This window comes from Podarcis raffonei, chromosome 2, assembly GCF_027172205.1.
Source record: "Podarcis raffonei isolate rPodRaf1 chromosome 2, rPodRaf1.pri, whole genome shotgun sequence".
Lineage (NCBI taxonomy): Eukaryota > Metazoa > Chordata > Lepidosauria > Squamata > Lacertidae > Podarcis > Podarcis raffonei.
Window position 1 is genome coordinate 110,408,283 of NC_070603.1, and position 17,903 is coordinate 110,426,185.

The window sequence follows — 17,903 nt, forward strand, 5'->3', positions numbered from 1 at the left end:
GCTAGGATCCCAGCCTCACTACCTTAGGGTAAGTAGCATCTAACTCGGGGGGTCTTACTTCTGAGTAGGCATGTATAGGAGTGCACAATGAAACAAACGCCGCCCCCCCCCGCCCGACATGCTGATAACCCGAAGGTACGGGTGTGACATTTTGGGGTCGCCTTCCTTTTTCAATCCAAACATAATTCATAAAACAGGTTATAAATCATAAACAGTGGTGGAGCTTCATGCTCCAGCGGGTGTGTGTGTGTGTGTGTGTGCGCGCGCGCATGGGGAGAGCAAGCGGGGACGGGGCTGGCGCGCGTCCTGGGGGCATGACACGCCACCTATGGTGGTGGTGGTGAGCCGCGATGGCACCCCACTGGGATCGCACTGCTGGGGGCGGTGCGCTCCCCCCCACTCTTCTTCCTCCACCAGTGGTCATAAATACAACAGAACAAAGTAATTAAACGGTGGTGCTGTGGTCTAAACCATAGAGCCTAGGGCTTGCCGATCAGAAGGTTGGCGGTTCGAATCCCCATGACGGGGTGAGCTTCTGCTCGGTCCCTGCTCCTGCCAAAAACATGTCAAGTGCAAGTAGATAAATAGGTACTGCTCTGGCGGGAAGGTAAACGGCATTTCCGTGCGCTGCTCTGGTTTTGCCAGAAGCGTCTTAGTCTTGCTGGCCACATGACCCGGAAGCTGTCTGCGGACAAACGCTTGCTCCCTCGGCCAGTAAAGCGAGATGAGCACCCTTGCTCCCTCGGCCAGTAAAGCGAGATGAGCACCGCAACCCAGGTTAGGGGTCCCTTTACCTTTACAGTGTCCACACATTAAACATCAAATGCCATAAGTTAAAATCCTAAACCCTTAAAATGTCAAGTAGCAGCAATAAAACATTGCCATCATGTATTCCATTTATTAAAAGCTGGGATTAAGGGGGGGGAATCAAGTCCCCCCCCCATAGCTATAAATAAGCAGAGGAGAAGGTCTGGTGAACTCCTGAGGACGATTCTTAAAGAGCGTGACAGCTGATTAATTCATCCAAAATATAAAAACCATAGCCTACTGTGTCAGGAGGAAGATGTGCGACTGTAGGGCTGGTAAATGGCACTGCAATCTTATTACACATGTCTACTCAGGAGTAAATCCTATTGCGTTGGTCCAGGAGGCTTGCTCCTGGTGCAGCCTGACATACCCAAGGGCTTTGAATCTGCTTTTAACAGGGCTCAGCAAGATTTTTAGGCCTGTGTGCAAGTTTGGATTTTTGATCAAGTTCTTCCAAATCAGCCCTGCAGCCCTCAGGCGAAAAGAGAGAAACTGCCCACCTGTCAAGTTTGACCCTGCAGGAACAGGGAAGAAAAGGATGAAGACTCCTGGGCAGAAAAGGTTCCCCAACCCTGCTGTAGATTAAAGCAGACTTAGGGAAGGAAGGAAGCCTCAACACCCACCCACCTCGCGTTTGCCTTGCATTGTCTTTTTATTTTTTTTTTAATATACTTTTCAAATTTATACATTTCATTAATTTTACAATCATTTTAACATTTGGAAGGTTTTTTTAAAAATAATATTTATTACTTTTACAACCATTTAAACACTACAAAAAAAGAACAAAGAAAACAATGCAATACAATACAAAAACACTACATAACACTAAAACAATAGACTAACAAGACAAAACAAAAACAATTTAAAACACATCAAAAACAATTTCAATATCTTATCTTTCATTCACATATTTCAACGACCTCCTCACACCTCCCTTTTTGTATTCCACTTCTATTAATTATTTCAGCAATTCCTTTCCATCTTCTTCTGTTTTCTATTCTATAATTATCTTAACACAAACTAACCTTATTTTTTCCTTTAATAATCTATTTATACTTAATTCCTTATAACATTTCTACTAAAGCCATATAACTTCATTCCTACATTCTTCTAACATTCATTAAAACATTTGGAAGTTTGACTTCTTTCCCCCTCTTTCTGTGGTTAAATAAATTTATTTTTTAATATTTTCTGCATATCCAAATACATTTAATTTTCTCCTTTAATTATCTACTTTAAATATATACTCTTATGAAAGTGCAGGTTATTACAATGCCAATGTTTTTATCTGTTTGCAGTTTATCTGTAAATATTCAATCAACCATTTCCATTCTTTTATAAAAAGTTTGTCATCCTGATTTCTTATTCTTCCGGTAAGTTTCACCATTTCTGCATATTCCGTAAATTTTTGTATCCAAAAACTTCTGCTTCTTTCCATTTTGGGGCCAGTAGCATTCTCGCTGCTGTAGTTGCATACATAAATAAATTTCTACATAATTTAGGCAGTTCTGTCCCTATAATTCTTTTGGGAATTATAGGGAATTTGGGAACTTTGGCTTGCAGTGTCAATGGCCAATATTAGAGGAGAAGGAGAAGAATACAGTGGTACCTCGGGTTACATATGCTTCAGGTTGCAGACTCTGCTAACCCAGAAATAGTGCTTCAGGTTAAGAACTTTGCTTCAGGATGAAAACAGAAATCGCGTGACAGCGGCAGGGCGGCAGCGGGAGGCCCCATTAGCTAAAGTGGTGCTTCAGGATAAGAACAGTTTCAGGTTAAGTACGGACCTCCGGAACGAATTAAGTACTTAACCCGAGGTACTACTGTACCTGGGTCAGTATTGTTTACACCAGGTATCTTTACAGACCCAGGAACCATTTTTAACGCAAACTTACACTGGGGGACCCATTTCTTAACCTTTGACCACAAATTTGCACAGTGGTAGTGCTCCTGTTGCAACCCACCTTGGATCAGGTGACGAACCCACTAGTTGAAAAGCAGTGGTCTACTCTGGCTTCATCCCAGCTAGATGCATAAAGGATGCTCTTGCCACCAGGTGGCAGTTCTTAAGTCCCCATGGAGGAAAACATTTTTGCTTTCCTTGCACTTCCTGTTCTGGTGAGGCCAATAAGTGGATCCTCAATGCCTATCCATTGCTTCAGTCAGTCCCTGGAGACTGAATCATCTGGTGAACCTATCATGGCTCATGCTTCAGAGGAACAGTTAATTCCACAGGTGCACCACATGCCAAAGCTGCCATTAGCACATTTTTTTTAAAAAAAATTGTTATTGAACGAGAAAAACCTTAAAATACATACAATAGCGACATACAAACATTCACTAGATTGTAGAGATTGTAAAGAGTATAGACAGAAAAAAGAACAGACGAAAGAAACAAGAAAGAGAAATAAAAGTGTGAATAGAAAAAGAACATAATTATATCTGATATGCGAATCAGCAAAGAAAAGGAACTTCCAGCTACACCCATTGTACTGATTTACAATTAAACTATTATTTACACAGTTATATAAAGTTGTTTTTCTTTGACTTAATTTAACATTTCCCAACAAATGCTTTATTTTGCATGGCTCATTCAATATCAGCCAGGAAGCTTTTATTAGCACATTTTTATGGTTGGTCTTGGTGTTTCGTGGGTCAGGATTTTGCAAGTAAAAAATCAAACAAACCAAAAAGGCAAAGGCAAACCCTAAGTTATTGCAGGGACGCGGGTGGCGCTGTGGGTTAAACCACAGAGCCTAGGACTTGCCAATCAGAAGATCGGCGGTTCGAATCCCTGCAACAGGGTGAGCTCCCGTTGCTCGGTCCCTGCTCCTGCCAACCTAGCAGTTCGAAAGCACGTCAAAGTGCAAGTAGATAAATAGGTACCGCTCTGGCAGGAAGGTAAACGGCGTTTCCGTGCGCTGCTCTGATTCGCCAGAAGCGGCTTAGTCATGCTGGCCACATGACCCGGAAGCTGTACGCCGGCTTCCTCAGCCAATAAAGCGAGATGAGCGCCGCAACCCCAGAGTTGGTCACGACTGGACCTAATGGTCAGGGGTCCCTTTACCTTTAAGTTATTGCAACTGTGATTAGTGATCAAATTGTAAAGACAGAGAAAGGGTGTGTGTGCCATGGTTCACACATACTGACCTGTCACTCCTCTGTCCTGAATGCCGGATATTTATTGAGGTGTCTCATTCATTCATAGGGAATGAGGGTGAAGCAAGGTTTAAAAGCGCATGCCAAAGAGCGTCACATGCCCTTCTGTGGGAGCCCCCAAGTTGTGCCTGGCACCTTCATTGTACAGCTTTTGGCTAATGCTGAATATGCGGCTCTTCATCCTAAATTTTGACACCTGAATTCTAGAGCTGGGAGGGAACCCAAAGGTCATCTTGCTCAACCCACTGCAATGCAGGAATCTTTTGCCCAATGTGGGGCTCGAACCCACAACTCTGAGATTAATGCTCTGTCGTGCTCTGCCAACTGAGCTATCCTTACTGAGGTGTGTGTTTTTAGGACCCTCCTTGTTTCTGTGTTTGTATGTTGTTTTAAATATTATATTTTAATTGTTGTATCCCGCCCTGGGACCTTGTAGTTAATAATACTAATAAACCAAACTGCAGCGGAACAGAAACAGCACTGATTGCGATGATTATAGGTTGCAGCAGAATTTGCTGCCGTCTTACATCCCTGGTGGTGGCTGGTGTCAGCTTCGCCTTTGAGCCAGTGCCAACGGCTGGGCTCAACCTCTTCAGCCCCGACTGGGCCAGGCGAGCTGGGAAAGCACTCGCAGAGACTGCAGGGAGCAGGTCTAAGTGCTGTGGATTCACAACTCAGAGCTGTGAGCACCAAACTCAGTTCCAAAAGTCAGCGGAGCACAGCAGAGCATGAACCACATGAACGACAGCTCTGAAGTATAAGTTATTTTATTCTCTACAGCTACTGCATAAACTAAAGACTAATTGGAGACGCTGGACTGCATGAGTGTTACAGCTACTTGAGCAGCAACCTTATCTATATACAGATAACACTCAGACTCCTTTTGAAGTCAGGCTGGAGTCGAAGAAGCGATGAGCAAAATCTGCCCCCTCCTTTCTGAAACATTGTCAGCAGATTCTTGCAATGGGAGGGGTGAAACATCCTCAGCTGGACCTATAGGCTAGACTGTGCTGGGGTGTGTGTGGGGGGGGCGTTCCTCTGATGTCTGGCACCTGCCCTGTTAAGATCAGATACTCTTTTGGTCCTTCAAGACATGTCAGAGGCCACCATCCAGACAAAAGGAAGCACGTTTCAAGTTTCATTGATGCCCAAATCTCTCCCATTGAAATAAATGGGCTGAAATTATACAAATTCAGAACGAAGTGCAGAAGGCAGAGGCAAAGGATTCTGGTGGCGAAGTTAACTTCTTTTCAGCCTGAATTTATTATAGGCTGTTTCTGGTGGACGCTTGCATGCATGAGGAAGATTTGCAACTCTGCCCATGAATCAAATGGGAGGCACCATTTGTGAATCTTTACTCACAAGTATCCATATAAGTGCTCTGATGTTTCAGAGCTTGCATTCCTTTGGGATAAGGAATGCACTTCCTTATCCATTAAACAGATAATAATCTATCTGATGAATATTGTACGTGTTGGTTGGCTAATTGAGCTCATCAAGGAACATCACTCTAAAAATGCAACTAATCTGTTCTAATGTGGGAGGCTTTGAATCGCAATTATCTGTCCTTGGAATCGTGGGGTTTTAACTTTCAGCAGTTGTTTGCTTCAGCTTGTGATAAGGAAAGTAATCCTTTACTGCAAAAATAAAAATTAGAACCATAGAATTGTAGAATTGGAAGGGATCACGGTTAACCCTTTGTTTGTTGCTGTTTAGTCGTTTAGTCGTGTCTGGCACTCCTGTCAGGCACTCCTGTCTTCCACTGCCTCACGCAGTTTAGTCAGACTCATGCTGGTAGCTTCGAGAACACTGTCCCACCATCTCGTCCTCTGTCGTCCCCTTCTCCTTGTGCCCTCCATCTTTCCCAGCATCAGGGTCTTTTCCAGGGAGTCTTCTCTTCTCATGAGGTGGCCAAAGTATTGGAGCCTCAGCTTCACGATCTGTCCTTCCAGTGAGCACTCAGGGCTGATTTCCTTAAGGTTAACCATTACATGATCACTAAACATCCACTAGATTTCACTTGATTTCAAAAGTGGCTCAAATCTCAAAGATGATATAGAAATTAACAGGGAAACAGAATAAACAATTGTATGAATGAGGCCTAACTCTCACTGATTTCAACACAGTTTTCTTCCAAGGGTGCTGAGCTTTGCATCTGTGTACTTCAATTGTTTGCATGCTTACTCAATACGTAATATATCTACTGCATGCACTGAGACTGACCGCCAGGTAAGGACTGTAGCCTTAGATGTCCTAAATGTCTGGCTAGTTCATAGCTGTTATTATTTGTTACATCTGAGTCCTGCCCTTTCCCCAACAATGCCATTCTAACATCCCAACAACTCTTTGAGGTAGGCTATTGTGGATATTGTGACTCGCCAAAGCCAAACTCAGAAATCTTTGAATTCAGGATTGCTGACGTTCTAATGCAATGCATTTTTTGAAAACATCGCCCAACTTGCCATACACCTGGGTTTTCCAGGACATTTTGCCGATTCAGCAAAAATCCGATCGGATGCCATTTTAGCGGCCCGATTCCCTGACGTATGGCAGCCTTGCCCAGGCAGTGACATTTAGCAGAATTTTATGTTTGAATGCTTCCAGATCATAGCTATTTGTAGGTGGGATTCAGCCACATGCCATCAATTTCAGGCTGTGCGTGGATTTGGAGCCCTCGTGCAACAAATCTTCTTCCCCCCCAACAATGTCTAATCCAGGGGTTGGCAAGGCTTACCGGAAATGGGCTGGATCACTCCTGCAGAGATCCTCCGTGGGCCGGGTCGGCGCAGCGCGATGCCTGAAATCGCGTCTGTGCATGTCCCCGGTGCCAGAAATCGCTTCTGCGCATGCCCAGATGCTGAAAATTGTGCCTGCGCAGAAGTAATTTCCGACGTCTGAGCATGCACAGAAGTGATTTCTGGCGCCGTAGACATGCACAGACGCGATTTCCAGCATCTGCACATGCACAGAAGTGATTTCCAGAACCGCGGAAAAGACTCCCTGCATTGAGCTGTGTCAGTTTAGCGCAGCGCGCGAGGACTCGGCGAGCGGGTGGCTTGGTTTGGGGGTGGCTCGGGGGCCGGTTAAATGGCCTCTGTGGGCCGCTTCTGGCCCATGGGCCTTAGGTTGCCTACCCCTGGTCTAATCTCTGTGTGCATAAATCAGAATGAATGCTCAGTAAAGAGATGGTCTGGAAGCTCCCCTCAATTCCTTCTCTCGCTCATCGCCAAGAGTTTGAGGGAGGGTGTTGACAAGCTGAAATAGATCCAGAGGAGAGTGAAAAAGACTGTCAGTGGTCCAAATGTATACATACTATACATTTAATGCACACACTCCAAAGAAGCATGGGAACTATAGTTTCAGAGTGCTGGCAATTGTAGCTCTGAGAGGGGTAAGCCTTCAGAATTAAATTTTTTTTGGGGGGTGCTTTAAGTGTTTGGTGTGTAAGCAGGCAAAGTTCTCTGAGGGAGGCTGAAGGAGAAGAAGAGTTTGGATTTGATATCCCGCTTTATCACTACCCGAAGGAGTCTCAAAGCGGCTAACATTCTCCTTTCCCTTCCTCCCCCACAACAAACACTCTGTGAGGTGAGTGAGGCTGAGAGACTTCAAAGAAGTGTGACTGGCCCAAGGTCACCCAGCAGCTGCATGTGGAGGAGCAGAGATGCAAACGTGGTTCACCAGTTTACAAGACTACCACTCTTTACCACTACACCACACGGGCTCTCAGTGTGGAGTTGGGTGTTTGGAGAAAAGACAATTAAGAGGTGATAGGCTTTTGTTTTTAAGTTCTGACACATAGACGAGGGAGCAAGTTAGTTTGGGACCTTAGTCAACGGGTTCAAATTACAAGACAGAGGATTTTGATGGAACATTAAGAAGAGCTTGCTGATTATACGAGCTGTGCAGCATTGGAACTGGCTGTCCCAGAAAGTGATGGATGCTCCTGCATTGGAAGTGTTCATGAAGAGGCTAAGTGGCCACCTCTGGGGGATGCTATAGCAATGAATTGTTAGTTGCAAAGGGGAAAAATAGGCTTAAAAAAAACGAGGATAATTCCTGGATGCCAGGATCCAAGTTTGGGGTGCAAGTACTCTTTGGTGAGGGAACCCCAGCAGAGATCTAAAATCACAAAACATGCAGTAAAGCAAAGCATAGAAATATAGATCTTTAATATATACCGTACTAAGTTCCAAAATCCCCCACTTGCGTAAACATAGAAAGAGACCACACATTTGGTAAGTTAAAAATGATTTACTTACAAACTCTACAAAGGTCATATTCATGTGCTTTTCCATACAGCAGTCAGAAAAAGTTGCACAGGCAGTAAAACTTGGCTTACTTACAGTGGTGAAAGTTCCTAAATTATGGGTATAGGAAGACAAGAATAGCTTGTAAGAGCTATGTGGATAAGTTGCAGCAACCAGCCTAGCCTCTTCACTGAGGCTGAGCTTCTCTGGTAGACTAAGGGGGAACAAAGCCTTGATTACCTAGTCCCTCCCAAGGTGAGCTAACCTGTCAGGACAGCTTACTCTATGCTTTTAACCACCTCATCCTGCATTATTTAACTTCAGCATGTTGGTTATATGAGACTGGTTATCCTACAACATGAGTCTCCAGCAACTGACATTCAGAGGCATACTTTCACCAGGGGAAGTAGAACATAGCCACTGTGTCTGTTGATAGGCTTATCCCCCATTAAGTTGTGTAATCCTCTTTGGACGAGATCAGGGTTCCCACCAGTGGTATACAAACTTAATTCAAGTCCTGCCAAAATAGCTAAAATGTATAAGACAAAAACAAATCTGTGCTGGAGGTGTGGTAAAACAGAGGGGACACTTATACATGTTTGGTGGACCTGTGAAAAAACCAAAAGCTTCTGGAACACAGTATATGACAAGCTTAAAAAAATGTTTAAGTATAACTTTATGAAAAATACAGAAGCTTTTCTACTAGGGATAACGGACACAGGTACAGCAAGAGAAGATCAGAAAATATTCCTCTATGCCACAGGAGCAGCAAGGATCCTAATTGCTAAAAATTGGAAAAAAGAAATTGTGCCAACAAAAAATGAATGGTTAGGGTATATTGAACTTGCTAGATTAACAGAGGCGATTAGAGATCACACTAGACAAGAGTTTCAAAAAGCATGGGGAAAATGCAGAGAATACTTCACAAAACAGTGCCCTAAAATACATACCTGGACTTGTTTTGATTAATGTCTGCAGGAGACTTTGTGGATATTTAAGTTATAATTAGAAAAATCTTGATAATTATTCTTAAAGGAAACAGCTTATAAGAAGTAAATAAGGAGGCCAGATACAGGATAAAGGCAGTCTTTTATTTGGTTGTTTGTATTGTTGTATGTTATGCTTAGTGTATGTTATGTTCATGTTTAATGAGGGTGGATTTCTGTATTGGGGGGTGGGGGTTTATGTTATGTTGTAAATAAAATTTCCATTTTTAAAAAAAAAAACTTAATTCAAGTGGTCTGTGGTTGAAAACCATACCATAGCTTGCACAGTGCGTTGCAGTTGCTATTGTTATAAGAAAAAAATTGGGCTTGGCGTTTACAGCCCAAATTCCAAACCAATAAAGGGTTCGGTATCCTCCATGATTGGTGAGAGAAGAATGGAGGCAGGAACCAGATCTTTATCTTCTGTTGCATCAGAGTCCGCCCACCGTATTCTTGCAAGGAGGTGAAGACCCAGAACAGAAGTGCGTAACAACTTTATTTTATTTATATAATTTTTATTTGGTTTTACATATTTAAGTTTACAATCATACCACAACACATCCGAAAATACAAGATTCTCCCAAATCTCTAGACTTCCCACCTTTCCTTCTAGGGGGTTCTGTTAGTAAACCTTTTCTGCTGCATCTTTTTAAAAATAATCCAAGTTTTTTTTATAACTCCATTGTATCCATAGTGTTATTGCGGTCCTGCTAATGTTTTCAGCTGCTTACAGTGGTCTTTAAGGTAAATTGTAATTTCCCCCCATTCCTTATTAAAGTTTTGGTCTTCCTGGTTCCTGAGTTTTCTGGTCAGTTTTGCTGTTTTGGCATAATCCAATAGCCTCATTTGCCATTCTTCTCTGGTAGGGACTTTGTCTTCTTTTCATCTCTGAGCTAACAGCATCCCCGCAGCTGTCGTCGCATACAATTTTTAAAGACTTTAGAAATTGCCCAACCCCTTAGCCGAAGACCGCCTACAAGTATCATACCAGCATCACAGAAAGAGGTGCAGAAATATGAGAGTGTGGCTTGTTGTCTCCTGTCCAGTCAAGATAACTGATTATTCTTGCTGACTGCCTTATCTTGGCTAGTCTGGGTCATTCTTTTGAAATGGTAGATACCCAAGTCCTTGAATCTTTTGTCACAGACCGTGTGAGAAGTTTATCTCTTTACAGGATTTGAAGGATTTTGCAAGTGAAAATAACTTGGGAATGAATTTTTTTGTCAAGGTACTTCCTTCTGCTGCGGAGAAAATATTTGGGATGGCTTCGGGATTGCTTTGGGAACTCAGATAAAGCATTTATTTCTTGTGGGGAGTGTTTCCTGTTATTTGAAGGGTGAAGGATTGGTTTTCTGTGGAGTGTGTCCAGGGCCGGATTTATGTTTGATGAGGCCCTAAGACAGGCATAGGCAAACAGTCCTCCAGATGTTTTGGGACTACAATTCCCATCATCCCTGACCACTGGTCCTGCTAGCTAGGGATCATGGGAGTTGTAGGCCAAAAACATCTGGATGGCCAAGTTTGTCTATGCCTGCCTAAGCTACTGAATGTGATGGGGCCCTTTATATGTCCAGCTGTTCTTTGTCAACAACAAATTGTTACTGTTTTTTGTGTTGAATATATGCTATATGGTAATTCATAGGAGCCTACACAACACAAAACACTGTTGCTGTATGTAGGTTTTATTTTATTTGTTTTTATCTTATATTTTGGAAATGTACATCTTTTTCTTCCTTTCAATTTTTTTGGGGCCCCCAAGAGAGTGGTGCCCTAAGCTATTGCTTGCTTAGCTTATACGTAAATCTGGCACTGAGCGTGTCCCTGCTATGTGTGTACCTTAAAATTTGTGTAACACTATGACAGGCAGAGGGGGACGAGGGTGGCGCTGTGGGCTAAAGCCTCAGCACCTAGGACTTGCCGATCGAAAGGTCGGCGGTTTGAATCCCCGCGGCGGGGTGCGCTCCTGCCGCTTGGTCCCAGCGCCTGCCAACCTAGCAGTTCGAAAGCACCCGCGGGTGCAAGTAGATAAATAGGGACCGCTTACTAGCGGGAAGGTAAACGGCGTTCCGTGTGCTGCGCTGGCTCGCCAGATGCAGCTTGTCACGCTGGCCACGTGACCCGGAAGTGTCTGCGGACAGCGCTGGCTCCCAGCCTCTAGAGTGAGATGAGCGCACAACCCTAGAGTCTGTCAAGACTGGCCTGTACGGGCAGGGGTACCTTTACCTTTACCTTTATGACAGGCAGAAAAGTCATTGCATGGTCCACCAAGACCACCAGCAATTCTCAAGTAGCCCATAGGGAAAAAAGTTTGGGGACCACTGGAGTAGATAACCTTTTATGTATGTATGCATTTTATTTATTCATCTGTATATCTGTATATCTGTATATCTGTATATCTGTATATCTGTATATCTCAGGGCGGCTCACAGCATAAAAATACAAGTGAAAAACAGAAAAATATATAATAAAAACACAAAACAATAACTCCCCCACACTTTTAGGTGCCTTCTAACAATACAAATCAGAGTTTGTAACAGGCATGCTGTCAGCCTTGATCATTGTTGTTTATTACTTAGGAGTTTTATGGCTAGCCTGCGTCCAATGATACTGCAATCCTTGCCATGACCACAATAGACAATTGAGGATCAAAGTAACAGAGGGATAACCAGGTATTAAGCAGTGACTCTGATCCTGTTGTCAGTAGCAGTAACAACCTGTTGCATGGTTCTTTTTATCTGAGGAACGGCATTGCTCAGTCTTTAGCCAATTAAAATAATCCTTAAATGGAGCTCGTGAGTAAAGAGGAAGCAATTTGAGGTGGCAGCAAGTCCAGGAAGCCAAAGCCTTCCCGGTCACATGTTCCAGAGCTCCATTTGCCATTTGCCAGCTGGAAAAAGGACCAGAAGGAATACGGTCGACTACTGTGGCTTTTGCATACTAAAGGTTTCTCATTTATTTCCCTCACAGAAGGGAATGCCTTTTCTAAGATGGTACATGTCTATGACTCTATGATCATCACACCAGAGTCCAAACACATGTGCTATCCTGCAGTATCCTGCCCTTGCATAACTCCATTTTATCAAGTTTCTTCTTTCTTTGGCAATCACTCATAACTGAGTAAGATTATCTTCCATAAACTAGGTTTTAACAATGGGTCCGTAAGTGGCTGTGGCGGCCAATTCTGGATCCACACATCCTTCCACAGTGGAGACATTGGTTCCCGGTGGGAGTTGATCACTGTGAGGGTTTGCCAAGCGTGCCTTCCTCTTAGCACATTTCTCCCTTGCGTCCTGAGTTCGAAGATCTTCAAAGCCCATGAAACCTTTGGTAAAGGCTGTTCTCCAATTGGAGTGCACTCAGGCAAGTGTTTCCCAGTTGTTGGTGTTTATACTACATTTTAAAGATTTGACTTGAGAGAGTCTTTAAACCTCTTTTGTTGACCACCGGCATTATGCTTTCCATTTTTAAGTTCGGAATAAAATAGTTGCTTTGGAAGATGATAATCAGGCATCCGCACAACATGACCAATGAAGTTGATGTTGAAGAATATGTTAGTAATATTACTGTGAGGTATTGGGAACATGTTTATGTACTGCATATGCAAATTATTATCAGCTCAGCAGGATAGCTCAGTTGGTTAGAGTACGTTGCTGGTAACGCCAAGGTTGCAGGTTTGATCCCCGTAAGGAGGTTGGACTTAGATGCTCCTCAGCGTCCCTCCCAACTTTATCATTCTGTGTAAACAAAAGTGTGCTTGTATTTCCTATTCTTTTATGCAGATGTTTGCAAAGCTATGCATGTTGTGAATCCATTCATTCATTTAATCAGCTAAGTCTTCTCTAAGAGAGCACTTAAATATATTCATTAAATGGTATCTGGCATTCTATCACTTAAATAATAGGTGGCATAAACTGCTCATTTGTAATACATAGTTCCAGTTACAGATAGGTAGCCATGTTGGTCTGCCATAGTCAAAACAAAAATTTTTTTTCCTTCCAGTAGCACCTTAAATACCAACTAAGTTAGTTCTTGGTATGAGCTTTTGTGTGCATGCACACTTCTTCAGATACACTGAAACAGAAGTTGCCAGATCCTTCTATATAGTGAGAAGGTGGGGAGGGGTATTACTCAGAAGGGTGGTGGGAATGGGTGATTGGCAGATAGCTGTGATGAGCCTGTTGACGACTCTTAACGACTGCAATAGGTCTTACAGGAAAAAGCAAGGGGTGAGAAGGTGAAAAATGGCTTTGTCATGTATAATGAGATAAGAATCCAATGTCTTTGTTCAGACCAGGTCTCTCCATGGTTTTAAGTTTGGTAATGAGTTGCAATTCAGCAGCTTCTCTTTCCAGTCTATTTCTGAAATTCCTTTGTAGTAAAACAGCTACTTTGAGATCTTGTATAGAATGTCCTGGGAGATTGAAGTGTTCTCCTACTGGTTTCTCTGTCTTGTGATTCTTGATATCCGATTTATGTCCGTTTATTCTTTGGCGTAAGGTTTGGCCTGTTTGTCCAATATAGAGAGCTGAAGGACACTGTTGGCATTTGATGGCATACACAATGTTAGACGATGAGCAATTAAATAGTGGCCACCCAATCTTAAACAACTCCTAACCCACAATAATACTACAACCATACGTAACACGGACACTGGCACCAGAGCCTGCAATAAACCCAGATGCCAACTTTGCTGCCACATACACCCGGACAACACCATTACTGGCCCCAACAACATCACACATACCATCTCGGGACTATTTAATTGCTACAACCCTTCCAACCGTTTGACATCACACCCAAAGGCTCACCCCTCCATTGTCTCCCGAGACAGACCATGTCTGGCTACTCCAGCAATTGGATCCTTGTTGAGTCTAAGAATTAGAAGAAACTTAGGTATGCAGCCTACCCCAGAGTCCAAAACTCACAGCAATGTGAAACAGCACATTTCTCAGATACTGCTTTCAACTCAAAATAGGCAGGAAAACACTTCTGTTATCTACTGTAGGTAATATCTGGGTATTTTGGGAAACTGGAGTGATGTTTTAAATGGCCCATCTAAAAACCCTGCTAATGTATTAACTTGTGTACATTGCTTTTGTAAATATGCAATAGACATTTACCATTCTTTTTTATATTTATTGTCATCTTGCCAAAAACACTTGTAATATTATAGACAATGTACAAAAATTGGAAGTAATCCGAGAAAAAGGCTTTATTGACATGCGTGAATGAAAATATTATAAAGGAACCAAGGGAGGAGGGGATTCAAGTAATTCCCATACTGTGGCTTCAATACTGATAGTGTATATAGTTGTTTTAAATGTTTTATTGTATGCTTTTTAAAAAAATATGTAATGTTTTTGTGAAAATTAATAAAAATATTGTACAAAAAAAAAGAGCACATAAAAACACATTTGCCTTGATGAAATAATAACACCCACCCACTTCAAAGTAATTCAAATATGCAAAACACAGGCTTTGTCCCCTCCTGGTCCTTTGCTAAGCTATGCATGTTGTGAATCCATTCATTCATTTAATTGGCTAAGTCTTCTTTAAATGGGACAGAGCATTCAAATATAGAAGGGATGCAGGTGGCGCTGTGGTCTAAACCACTGAGCCTCTTGGGCTTGCTGATTGGAAGGTCGGTGGTTCAAATCCCCAACTGTCTGTGGACAAACACTGGCTCCCTCGACCTGAAAGCGAGATGGGCGCTGCACCTCCATAGTCGCCTTTGGACTTAACCATTCAGCGTTCCTTTACCTTTTACCTTTACCTTCTTTATAGGCACAACCCCTCTTGATTCCTGGGCACAGGGCCTTTGCCTAAGGATGCTCGGGCGCCTCCCTTAGCCTGTGCACTTTGACCAATGTGCTCCACCTGCACTTTACTTCTGCCCACCCAGAATTATGTGGGTGAGTGGGTGCCAGTCTAGCCATGCCAAGGTCCTGCTGGAGTGGCAAGCAGGTCTCTTGATGTAATAGTGAATAGCAGCTGGTGCTTATAAACAGCCTGAAAGACCTGCCCTCCTAACTTGCAGTGGTCATTGGGGTGACATTTCCCAGTCAATACTTTCCTGTTCTCAGGCTCATGCAAAACCAGGCATAGGCAAACTCGGCCCTCCAGATGTTTTGGGACTACAACTCCCATCATCCCTAGCTAACAGGACCAGTGAAGAAGAAGAAGAAGAAGAAGAAGAAGAAGAAGAGTTTGGATTTGATATCCCGCCTTTCACTCCCCTTCAGGAGTCTCAAAGCGGCTAACATTCTCCTTTCCCTTCCTCCCCCACAACAAACACTCTGTGAGGTGAGTGGGGCTGAGAGACTTCAAAGAAGTGTGACTGGCCCAAGGTCACCCAGCAGCTGCATGTGGAGGAGCGGAGACGCGAACCCGGTTCCCCAGATTACGAGACTACCGCTCTTAACCACTACACCACACTGGCTCTCCAGTGGTCAGGGATGATGGGAATTGCAGTCCCCAAACATCTGGAGGGCCGAGTTTGCCTATTCCTCTGCAAAACCCATCGCTCGTCCTCATTCTTTTCCTCCCAAAGAGGAGATGGATGGAATCCAGGACTCACAACTTCGGTTGTGCCATGTCCTCCTGGGCACCAGAGAGAAATCCCCATTCTCTCTACCTTTTCCAGATGGGCAGGGTATAAATAAATTGTTTATATTATATTATTATATTATATTATATTATATTATAATATTATATTAATTATATTCACCTTCCCACATTTCCTGACCTAAATACTTTCCCTATTCTATTCGAGTGTTGAAATAGATACTTGATCCCTGCCAACTAGGTTCCGACAGGACGGGTTCTTGCTTAACACGAGAGGCAATGTAGCAATGGATTGCCAGCCCTGAGCCACCTCTATTCTTTGCTGAGCTGACCTCGCTTTGCAATGCAGATGGGTATCCAGAAAGGCAAACACGGGATAAGATCAGGATCCACCCTAGCTGCATGTTCAGTCCACTGGCTGTGGTTAGCTGTAATGCTGATGATTTATTTAAACTGCGGAACTCACTCCCACAGGAGGCAGTGAGGCTCTCAAGGGCTACCAGGCACAAGGGCTACCAGGCTCTGCTTCCACAGCTGGAGGCAGGATTGCTTCTGAAAGCCAGTGGCTGTAAAGTGCAGGAGGGGAGAGAGCTCAGATCCTGCTGGCGGGTTTCCCACAAGCATCTGTCTGGCCGCTGTGAAAACAGGGTGCTGGACCAGATGGGCAGGCGCGTCATATATTCTTATAGAGCACCGATTCAGGTACACAGTGCCCTGCAGGTAAACATGAACTAAAAACAGTTATAGCAAGTTCTTTTCTTTCTTTTCTCTTTTATTCTTCTTTATTATTATTAACATACATACATAGACATTTACACAATACACATACATAAAACACTACCTTATTTTCATAACATAAAACATACCTACATTACTCTATATAATACCTACTTAGACAGTGGTACCTCGGGTTAAGTACTTAATTCGTTCCGGAGGTCCGTTCTTAACCTGAAACTGTTCTTAACCTGAAGCACCACTTTAGCAGCCTCTTGCTGCTGCCGCGCACGATTTCTGTTCTCATCCTGAAGCAAAGTTCTTAACCTGAAGCACTATTTCTGGGTTAGCAGAGTCTGTAACCTGAAGCGTATGTAACCTGAAGCATATGTAACCTGAGGTACCACTGTACTGTACATATCAACATGCCTACACACCTACCCCACACGGACACCCACCAAGTGACTTGACTTCCAGCCGTTCTTGTTACGTTACTTTATTTTTCCAACTAGCTTAAACGCATTTGCTTTTCCTTCTGGGGGGATGCAGGGGTATGCATACCCCTAAACATACCCAATACGTTTCCAGGCACAATTCAAAGTGTTGGTGCTGATCATTAAAGCCCTAACGGCCTCGGCCCAGTATACCTGAAGGATCGTCTCCACCCCCATCCTTCTACCCAGACACTGAGGTCCAGCTCCGAGGGCCTTCTGGTGGTTCCCTCACTGCGAAAAAAGTGAGGTAACAGGGACCAGGCAGAGGGTCTTCTTGGTAGTGGCACCTGCCCTGTGGAACACCGTCCCATCAGATGTCAAAGAAATAAACAACTACCTGACGTTTAGAAGACATCTGAAGGCAGGCCTGTTTAGGGAAGTTTTCAATGACTGATGTTTTAATGTATTTTTAATCTCTTCTTGGAAGCCGCCCAGAGTGGCTGGGGAAATCCAGCCATTATCACCACCATCATCATCATTTTGTGAATCTAAGTTTGGCCTCATTGAGGGGCAGTATTTCAATATGAGTAGGAAAATGAGAGTACCCCTAAACATTTTTTTAGGAAAAGAAAGCACTGGTTACAGCTTTGATGGTGGTCAAGGAAGTAGAGAAGAAAAAGAGACTAGGGTCACGCCCACATCATACTTTTAAAGCATTCTTGTACCATCTTGGTAGCAATGGCTTCCACTGAAGAATCCTGGGAACTGTAGTTTGTTAAGGGCACTGGGAATTGTGGTTCTGCCTTAACAAACTACGGGAGTCTTTGGTGGGAGCCATCACTGCTGTGATCTAGGTTAGCAAGGGATAAAAGTTATATATCTGAACCTCATGGGTGAATGGGAATTCAACAAGTTTGTATCAGCTGTTCTTTGTTTTATAGACCACTTTAGTTTTCTTCACTGCTGTATATATTGGCCAGTTCTGCGTTTCA

General features: G+C 43.4%; 1 protein-coding gene across 1 annotated transcript in view; it reads left to right on the forward strand.

The window, feature by feature from the left end:
* Positions 1–17,903, forward strand: part of LOC128408637 (cuticle collagen 2-like) — a 29,574-nt gene that overhangs the window by 743 nt on the left and 10,928 nt on the right. The window lies entirely within an intron of this gene.